This window comes from Leiobunum rupestre, chromosome 6 (assembly GCF_980474605.1).
Source record: "Leiobunum rupestre chromosome 6, qqLeiRupe1.1.hap1, whole genome shotgun sequence".
Classification (NCBI taxonomy): domain Eukaryota; kingdom Metazoa; phylum Arthropoda; class Arachnida; order Opiliones; family Sclerosomatidae; genus Leiobunum; species Leiobunum rupestre.
Genome location: NC_143389.1, coordinates 60,025,183 through 60,035,505, shown reverse-complemented (window position 1 = coordinate 60,035,505; position 10,323 = coordinate 60,025,183). Strand labels below are relative to the sequence as shown.

Here is a 10,323-nt window from a genome sequence, read left to right as displayed (position 1 = left end):
GTGAACCAGATCGAGTCATTCTTAAATTGGATGTCCGAGGCCTGATTATTCGTGGCCTCGGTAGTCCAATGGTAGTGGCGTTGGGACGGTAACCCAAAGGTCGTAGGTTTGATTCCTACCCGAGGTGATATGGTTTTTCTCAGTCACTCTGGTATGGAACAATACGCAGAGGTATTCCTTGATTTAAATGAAACTTCTAAATGTTATTTTTATTGTTGAAAACATTTCGATTTACAATAGCCCATGGCTGCTTCTTCAATTAAATAGGCTTCTTCTCGGGCAACGGCTTTTACCTAACACTTTCAAAGATTATTAACCACCCGAGGAACTTTTTTGATCGATATCCACATGATGCTTTGTCGTCTTTGTTGAAACAGACTATCATTAAGAGCAGGAGTAAATAGGGGGAGTAGGCATCATTGCATTTTTGAGGCACGGCACTTTTCAAGAATCCTCCCCCCCTTTTTCTCTCTCCTTTTTAGAGTTTTTACGCGGACGAATACCACCAGAGAGGCAACTACAATGTACAACGCTCCAAGCAAGCAAAACGCGTCGAGGCGCCGTAAATTGGCCCTAGCTCTAGCTGGCGTTTCGGTCGAGCATGGACCATGGGCCAAGATGAATATCTTTTATTGGCCCATGCATGGACCAAGAATCTAAGAGCACTCACTGTTCCCAACATTTTTACACGGTAGGCCTAAGGTGGTGCCTTGGGTATTAGCCTAGCTGATTATTATTATTATTAAATCGGAAGGCTAACTGAGCAATACAGGCCATATTATGAACATTAATTTTTTATTAATCTGGCTCTTAGCTTCCGCATTTGATAACCGCCAGATGTCGGTAATATGGAGGAAAAACCACCCGTGTGACCTCAGCTTGCTAGTCAAGTGCTGCATTTAAACGGTGGCAGGTGTGATTTTTCAAACGTTTTAATACATCAAGCTAAGGCTTATTTTGTTTACTTTCTATGATAACGTTACACATGTAAGCAATTGACATGAAAGAATTGTCTGCTTTTATTTAGTTCCACCACAGTTCATTATTGTTTGATCAAAAATTGCTTGTTGACTAAAAAGCAAACTGACGCTGCTTTAACTAAGGTTAGTTTTCACAATTTCCTCAAAATGAAAAACTTCGACGTAAATGGGAACGGACAATTTTAGAAAAGATTCCCAATGACAATGAAAATAAACCAGTTACCTTGAACTTAGACTAAAATCAGCGTATTTGTAGTAAGCATTTCCTAGTTAAAATTTTGTACAAACATGTGCTGTGATATATTGTGATATTAGTCACTCTATTCGCTTGGTTAATATTTTTAAAATCATATATATTAACTGATAAAGTATTTTGTGATATTTTCACAATCAAAAATGCTTTAAGTGATAAAGTACTTTGTTATATTTTCATAATTACATTGATATTTTAAGGCTTAGGGTGAAGCAAAATTTTAACTTTGAAAATTCCCGCTTCTTATTTTCTCCATATTACCGCCATCTGTAGGATTTCAAAAAACCCTAATGCCGCCCTCTCGAATTTCTCGATAATATGGAATGTATTACAGACGGCTATGAACTATTCTGTTCAACTATCACTACGAGAGGCTTGGTCGGTGCTTAGTTGCCAGACAGGGGCGTAGGAACCTTCTAGAAGTTGGAGGGGGCAAAGTAAAACCAAAAGTGGTCTGGAGTATGGTTTTGAATTTTTAATTTAGTGTAGCTTCTCCGAATGCATTTGTACATTTGTCTACTATATACATTGGCGGGAAAAGACTGAAATTTAAACACAGTTGAGGTTCTGTAAGCTTTATATGCTTTTAAAATGATAATTTGAGCTTTGCGAATATTTCAACTGACCAAAAAGTTGGAGGGGGCAATAACATTAGTTGCCCCTCCCAGTAAAATTCTAGGGAGGGGCATTGCCCCCCTTGCCCCCCCCCCTGGTTCCTACGCCCCTGGCGACAGAACGCAAGGTTACTAGAGATTTTCACTAATAGATATATTATAGAGACTGATACGGAAGCGACAACTAGCAGAAAACGCGTATTTTCTGGATGTGCTACCTAGGTGCTACGTTATAGCGCCATCTTTCGACCAAAGCAAAAACAAATTGACTCCTGACTTCAACTCCACGTTACTCTAGGGCTATCAACATATTATTAGGCCTAATATTAGTAATCTACCACGTTCTTTTTTACAAATACTAATTTTTGAACCGATAGATGGCACTATTACGTTGCGCATCCAGAAAATATGGGTCTTCCGCTAGCTTTCCCTTCCGTCTTCTTCCCACGGGCCCGTGTCCAGCGTACGGTATCTATGCTATTTCATATATCTATGGACAGTACGTGCGAGAAAGTTAGGTTAGGCTTAGTTCATTAATTTTTTTAAGTTTAGAAATGAAATGGATTCCAGTGAATTTGATTAAAAAAATCTCCGCCATATGCGGCTTACTGGTTATTTTACTTAACATAATGGATAATTACTATTAATTAAGCTATTTAAGCACCAATAATCCTTTAATAAAAGATAATACATAGCCGATTATAGAGTTTGTGCTGCTGCGACTGGACATATAACTAGTTTGTCTATGGTTTATCTTTATACTGCCAAAGCTGAGAATTTTCTATGCATCGATCTGGCAGCATTTTTCAACAGGGGGCAAGACATAAAGTTATGTATTTGTACCCCGCCGTTCCGCTAGGCACTACGGCGGCCCACAACACTCAACCAGGTCCGGACAAAATGCGCTTTGCGAAACAAACGTTCGGCCAGTGAGACAGCTATAAAAACCGGCTCACATATGGCAAATAAACGCCCTCATCACGGCCCAACAAAAGGCGACACCATGGGCCTGCCCGAGAACCCATCCTCGCACAGCTGAGGGCTAGAGAGACTTTCTCATTCACTGCAATTACCATCCCCGATAAGGTTATCAAATGACAGGTATGGAGCGAACCATCGCGCGAACCAAAAGTCCGAGCCCAGCAACCACGAACACACCCGTCCCCCCTCCGGCTGGCGGCGAAGGGGGCGATGCGAACTGGCGCGCAAGCCCAGAAATCAGGCCCGGCAGCCGCGAACGACACCAGTGACCCCATTAAGGACAATCCGGATAGGGACAGTGATACCTGTGCAAATCAGCCGCAGGTTATTAGCCATACGTTGCCCGGCTCTCGCCACGAGGAGGCTTTGCAATCAGGGTTTTCAAGAGAGCCACAGGGGGCAAGACAGTCAGAGAGGGGTTTATTGAACCGCCTATTTAAAAAATAAAATCTCTAAGACTTACTAAGTCTTATCATTTAACCGACAACAATGGCCAATCTGTCAAAATTGAACGTGAACCATATACGTGAACGCTCCAGCTTATCTACGAAACTACGTCGGAATTCGACTTCAGCGACGCCAGGGGTGGGTCAAAATTCTAAAAAGGAATTATTCACTTGAGAAGAGTTCTTCGTGAGAATTTTTCTGCCCGTGAGAACTCGCTAAAATGCGTCAAATGTAAAAAGATTCTTCTAAAGATGGCGGCTTACAAAATTCCACGAAAGTTGTAAACTAAGCCTTTGACAATAAATATTAGTTTTACACGATTTCACGACAATATATGAAGGAAGATAACATTTTAATTATAATTTAAAAGGAAATGTTTCATCTGAAATTAACTAACCATTCTGTATTATCTGAAATTCATTTTCATCCACAAAAATATCATAGTTTATTTTCTTCAGCATCAAGTAAACTGATTAGAATTATAGAATATTAGCTGCCATATTTTTTATAATATCCCCCCTTTTTGACCAAATGAGAATGTTCGGGGGCATTCTCACTCTTCTCAAGAGAACTCGTAAGAAGAGATTACGTCACCGCCTGTGAGAAGGACCGTCAAAATTTTGAGAAGTTAAAATTCTCGTTTATTCCCATTCGACCGAAATCCCATTCGACCGAAAGAATTTTAAAATGTAGCCCAATTGGCGGGGTGATTTGGTATTTTATTTATAAGGTATGTACTATCGAAGATCCATGTTTAGGTTAGGTTAGGTTAGGTTAGGTTTGGTTTGAGTTGGTTAAGTTTACTATTTCAGTTTTGGCTAAGTTACTTTTCTTGACTAGGTGAAGATAAAAATATAATTCATGCTCATTCCAAAAGCCAATTTATATAGCAGCGTTCGGTCGAATGGGACACATAAAAACCGCACGTTTCGGTGGAATTTGGTCGAATGGGACACCTCAAAAACCGCCTTCGGTCGAATGGGACTAAAGCAAAATTCTTACTATCAAGGAAAGAATTCATAGAATTTTGACGCGCGCCAGGTTTGTCCAGATAGAACTAAAATTACTCGTGATTTTCCTATTCCCAGTATTAACCCGTGCTTTTTAAAGGCTGAAGAGTGAGTCCCCTTAGATTCTTGGTCAACGAGTCGAGGGTTATGGCTTATTCTCGGTAATATTTTAACTTTTGTAACGCAATTTTTTTAATTTGGAATACTGGGAGGAAAAATGAAGTATTTAAATGTTTCATTATCCCCAGGTTTACATATTTATCCATTAAAATTCAAATATAATAAATATAACCAGAACGTTTTTAAGGTTTCTAACGCCTAAGCATCGACAAACTACTACCTAGCATAGGTTAACGGGCTCGGGCCCACAGGGTGTTGTGAGCCCGAGCTCAGTTTGAGACCGAGCTCAGGTATTTTAAATAAATATTGTGAGCCTGAGACGAGACCGATAAGTTTTCAAGTTAAAGCCGAGCCCGAGCTGAGGTATTGTGGATCGCATATTGTAACTAGTGAGCCCGAGCTCGAGCCCCTGTTCAAATACAAATTACTTCGAGCTCGAGCCTGAACGCATTTCAAGATTCACATTACTCGGAGCTCGAGCCCGAGCCCGTATTAAAAATTAACCTTGAGCTCGACATAATACTTGAGCCCGAGCTCGAGATGGATTTGAATACTGTTTTCGTATCTGAGGATGAGCCCGACCTCCGTCGAATTCGCGATATTGTTTAGCCCAAGCCCACGTTCGAAATCTATTTTGGCCAAAAAAAAAGCGTCTGGATTTCCGGGCTCAGGGCTGCCTGACCACCTCCGACTGTCTTCCAGGTGTGCCAGTGATGCCGGAATGGAGCTTGAAAACTCTAATTGGGCTATTTGATAAATAAATTGCGCGATGAAACATCGAGCTCGAGCTTGAGCCTTTAGTATAGTTTTAAAATATAGTAAGACCGAGGTTGAGGCTACCATTTTATTTGTAAGTAACTATAGTTAGCCTGAGCCCGAGATCACATGTCGAATTGTAGTTGTTGCGAGCCCGAGCCTGAGCCCAAGACCACCCGTCGATTTGTAAATATAGTGAGCGCTAGCCCGAGACTGCCCGTATATTTATAACTACAGTGAGTCCGAGCTCGAGACGGTTTGTAGGTTTTAAATCTAATGAGCTTGAGACCTCACATCAGTGGGGAAATTTAGATTGCGAGCTCGAGCCCGAGACCCGACCAATAATTGGTGAGACCAAGGTGAGACCGAGACCAACCGTAAGCTCATATACGAATTCAGTGAGACGAGCTCGAGCCCAGCTCTTGGCGTTGACCTATGCTACCTAGTAGTTTGTCGATAGCCTAAGAATCGGTGTTGCTGCTGGGTTTCTCCAAGGAAATATATTTCGGAACTACCAATAACTGAATTTACTGAAGTTGTTCGGGAATAAAAAAAAGGGTCTTTAGAAAATTTATGGGGTTTTCAATTCTCTTAAAAGAGCGAGTTCGGTACGTTATCGAATCCAACCCCGTTTCCTCTAAGGATCGTCCAAGTCTCCAGTCTCCACAAACGCGTTAATTATGTAGCGGGCAAGGTGTTACTTCGAAGAATATTATATAATTGTGACATGACCCACGCTACAACCTAATATAGATCCGGGTTCACGTCTGGCTTTCACTATTGGGGCCAACGTTAAACTAAATATTAAAACTAAAACTTTGTCTAGGGGTATGATTTGGATTAAATACTAGAAGGGATTAAAAGTTTGCCAACTAAAACATTTAATACTAACACACTCATAAAATATAACACAGCACTAGCTAAAACTACGGTGCACCTAGATAATTAACTATAAACTAATAAAAATAAAACTTCTAACTAACACAACGAACAAACCCGTGAAGCGGGTTGTACTTCAAAATTATAAAAATTACACCACATACTCGTTAAGCGATATATGTTTATTCTAATTGGGATGTTAAAAATATTAAGCGGGGAGGGGATATAGTTTAAGGTCTTAACGTTACGATACTCAAGTGGTCGTGGTGTAGTTGAGAGCCGCAGTTGCTTCAAAATTGACGGATCTGATCCGAGTTCAGAGCCAGGGACGGAATTCCGCCACGCCGAGATTGCTGTAGGTGGTTCGGTTTCCAAAATTCACTCCTTTCGGCGGTATGGACCCAGAGTTTGGTTGAAGTCGGGTTGAATTCGGTGACTCTCGAGAGTTGTCTGTAGTTGTCTGGATCGCTTCACCTCATTTTCCATCAATTCGCTCTTGTCATTGTCGCGAGCTTTCCGTATTGAAGTTCTTCTCAGAAGTAGTCGTAGATAAACAGAATCTGTTGGTCAAAATATTGTACACTTCAACGACAATCCGGGAGTGAAAACCAAAACGACTTTTTCAAAATAACCGTCGTTTCAGACTGACTTTAAAAACGATATTAATATATTATTTAGAAACACGAGATGCTTCAAATTCTCCGCGCGTGTTTTATCGAATTTGACTCACGAATTTTGTTGGCATGTGCGAAATAGAATATAGTCCGAAACTTTTATACTAGCTGAAAACTATTCGTGAGTTCTGAACCGTTCAACCAGTCCCCATGCGCACTATTCGGCAAAAAAAATTCTAGAACTACCCAAATGCAAACTATTCGCAGACAAGAACCTCTTGTTGAACCGTTCGGAACCGTTCTAAATGGTACCTGCTCAAGACCAAGTACTGGCCGGAACTCAAGGTTTAAATCTCTAAAATTCGTCTGCACATCGGGCTGCGTACGTCAAATCGTACGAATCACAACTATTCGTACAAAAGTTCTGAACTATCCAGAACTTTTGCGTGACGTTACAGCTCAGTCCTAGGCCGTTCTCTTAACGGTTCAGAACTCACGAATAGTTTTCAGCTAATGCTGGCAACGTTTTATTTACAATGATTTGAAATTTCGAAAGGGGGCTAAAAGGAGTAACGGGAAACGTGAACGCCGTTTAAATAAACCAGAATTTCACGTTACAACTAGTTACCACAGTGATCGACTGGTGGCGTTGCTCTGTCAGCCAAGCACACCCGGCATTCTTTTCCAAAGTGTTCTATGATTGGCTAAATTAAAATATTATAGTTTTTTGGTCTCCCCACATGCCGACTTGCACTGGCCAAAGCTACCAATGCCTACTCCCCCTATTTACTTCAGGTAAGAGTTATTTACCTTATAATAAGTAACATAACAACCATAAGTATGACACTTCCTATTTAGCCAATGCAAATTTTTAATGATAGTCTGTTTCGCCAATGCCAACGTAAACCATTACGTACCGACGGACTGACAACTCTCCGCGAACTGCCCCTAGTATTTGGAGGAAGCCTATTGAAAATTGAAACGCTTTCTAAAGTGTGAATAACGCTTACTTTTAGAAAATAATGATGAATTATTGAATCGGAAGAAAAAAATAACTATTGACGGATTTTGAAATGACGTTTTAGCGCGCGACACTACAGATACATGTCTTGGGCACACAGCCCAGCCTTCTTTGCGTGCTTTTTTGACCATAACACGCGCAAAATGAATTTTAAAAGCCGTCAATTATAAACACTGGCTCCATTTCAGAAGTTAGTTATCTTCGAATTTCAAACCTAAACGCGTGTACGCTCGTATTTCTCGCCATCAAACTAACCAACTATTTTGCCAACGGAAAGAGTAGGAAGGGACGAGTTTCCTGTTCGGAAACTTTCTATTTCGCAATCACTCCACGACAGACTATCATTAAACGAATTCGTTCTATGTCATACTTATGTTTATTATGCAAATACGCAAGGCACCACCACTGGCCCAAATTGGTAAGCATCTTGCTTAAAGCATGCATGCCCTTGTCACGCGAGCCAACAACTCCCTACAATTACCAAGAACTAATTCACGCTAGGAATTAGTTCTTGCAATTACTATTACCGTTAACTTCAACAACTTTCTATGGAAAGGGGAAACAGAGGATGTCTAAGGAAACCCCTTTAGCCAGTGGGGAGATAACTCGCAAACTCAACGCGGGAGGATGGTAGTTTCGAGTTTTCACCAAGTGCCACAAACAGTAAATTGCTATCATCACCGAGTCTTCGGAAATGCCGGTTTGATTCTTACGGTGTAGCTGGATATTTATCTCGAAATTTATTTATCCATTTATTTATTGTCACTACATCACCTACACGTAAGTCGCGAACGACTTACGTGTAGGTATCAAGATATGGGCATGTATTCAATGCATAGTAAAATAACCAAATAAAATATAATATTGGACGGGGATAACATGGGATATAATAACAAAGATAAATATTTTTGATTTATATGATCTTACTATACTGAAACTATTTAAGGAGAAATTCGGTCAAGATTGCGGACATGTCGCAAGATTCGATGGTAAAATAAAAAGTATTATTTAAACATCTCTCCTAGCAGTTAAGACCGACCTATTTTACGACGTATTTCTATAATTTAACTCCAACGGAGTCCACCGCGACATCTAGAATGTTAAATCTAAACTATCCTAATTTAAATTTAAAAACCAAATGGAACAGCGCACAAACACGCGAGACCAGATTAAGACTCGCGAAACAAATGTAGCAACGAGAAGTTCCCAAACCAGCCGGGAGATGTCAGCAGCCTCTCCGAAAAAAGGTTTTGTCGCGAGATAGAATATATTACTTTCTCCAAAGCAAAATATACCCATAATTTACCATTAAAGAAGTATAAATTGTAGTAATATCAACCCATAATTGGGTTTAACGAAAATTAAAGAATATTATTTTCAAATAAAATATAATTTGATCCAAATCCATAAAAGTGACGTTCAGTCTGAGTCTGCATCGTAAAATCGGCGTTTTCAGGAACATAATCGGAGTGAGAGAAGTTTACAATGTCTTAGGATTTTTCAAATGCAAATGAGGATGACCCGTTTTACGACGACGGGGGGCGGGGGGAGGGTGTGTTCGTCGGGTTGCCGTAAAACTTTCCCGTCCGGAAATGACCGCGTATAAAACGAGTCAGCCGCCCAACGGACTACGTTATAACTTCCGTCCCCAAACAAATATCGTTTCGCAAAAAAGCCATAAAAAAGGAAACGCACTAATGGAGATACGCGGAGGTCGGTCCTCGGGGAGCATCGAGCAATATTCCATCTCCCATCATCTCTATATTGCCACTTATATTTCGCTGGCCGAGATGACCTAATAACGTATTAAAACGTATATATTTCCGTAGTTATCGGCCGTTGCGAATTGCGTTCAAAGGTCACGACAAGTTGCGCATTCACGCTCGCTATTCTAATCTTCTGGTTCGTATAAATAGGGATTATTTAGTCAGGGGTAGAGATACGAATCGGTAACTTAACCTGGTAACAGTAATTTACAAATTTCTCACGTAAATTACGAAAATGGTAATTACCCTGGTAATTACCAGGGTAATTTACTGTGGTAAATTACCATGGTAATTTACCATCGTACTCGTGTTTCACTTTCTCAATTTTCTTTGATCTTTCGGGCTAAAATGTACCTAAAATACGTCGCACAAGATTACAAAACTCAAAACCTGACGTTATTCGCGTTTTAGTGTATTTTTGCATCGTTTAATAATGTAATTTAACTCCAGCAAACACTAGGTCATAGGCGTAACGCACTAACACGAAGAGCTAGGCACCGCTGCGCCACCTGGATTCGTTTTGGTTGCGAATTTCCAAGGAGTTGAAGGCCGTGTTAGAATAGTTTGATTCGTTTAATGGGAAGAATACTTATGCCTAGCCCTGTTTAAGAAAAATCACATTCATTATTCATCTGTCGTCTGCTAAAATGTTAGTTTTATTTTCCCTTGGGTATTCCGAGCATCTGCGTTGGTTTAGCGTTACTTCGAAGTAGTCTAGCGAAAGAATATAGTATTCTTTCTATAATTTCATATTATTTAAATAAGTAATTAAAGTTTTAAATATTTTGAGCAACAAACGGTTTCTTCTTTTTATTCCTTGTTTTAATTGTAAAAAAAACCTTTTTTTAAAAAAAAAGAAAATTACGGTAATTTACCGCAACA

At 40.1% G+C, this 10,323-nt stretch overlaps 1 non-coding gene across 1 annotated transcript; it reads left to right on the top strand.

Moving 5' to 3' along the window:
* The first annotated feature begins 54 nt into the window (after positions 1-54).
* Positions 55-127, top strand: TRNAT-GGU (transfer RNA threonine (anticodon GGU)). Its single transcript has one exon. It is a non-coding gene; the product is annotated as a tRNA-Thr (tRNA).
* The last annotated feature ends 10,196 nt before the right edge of the window (positions 128-10,323 follow it).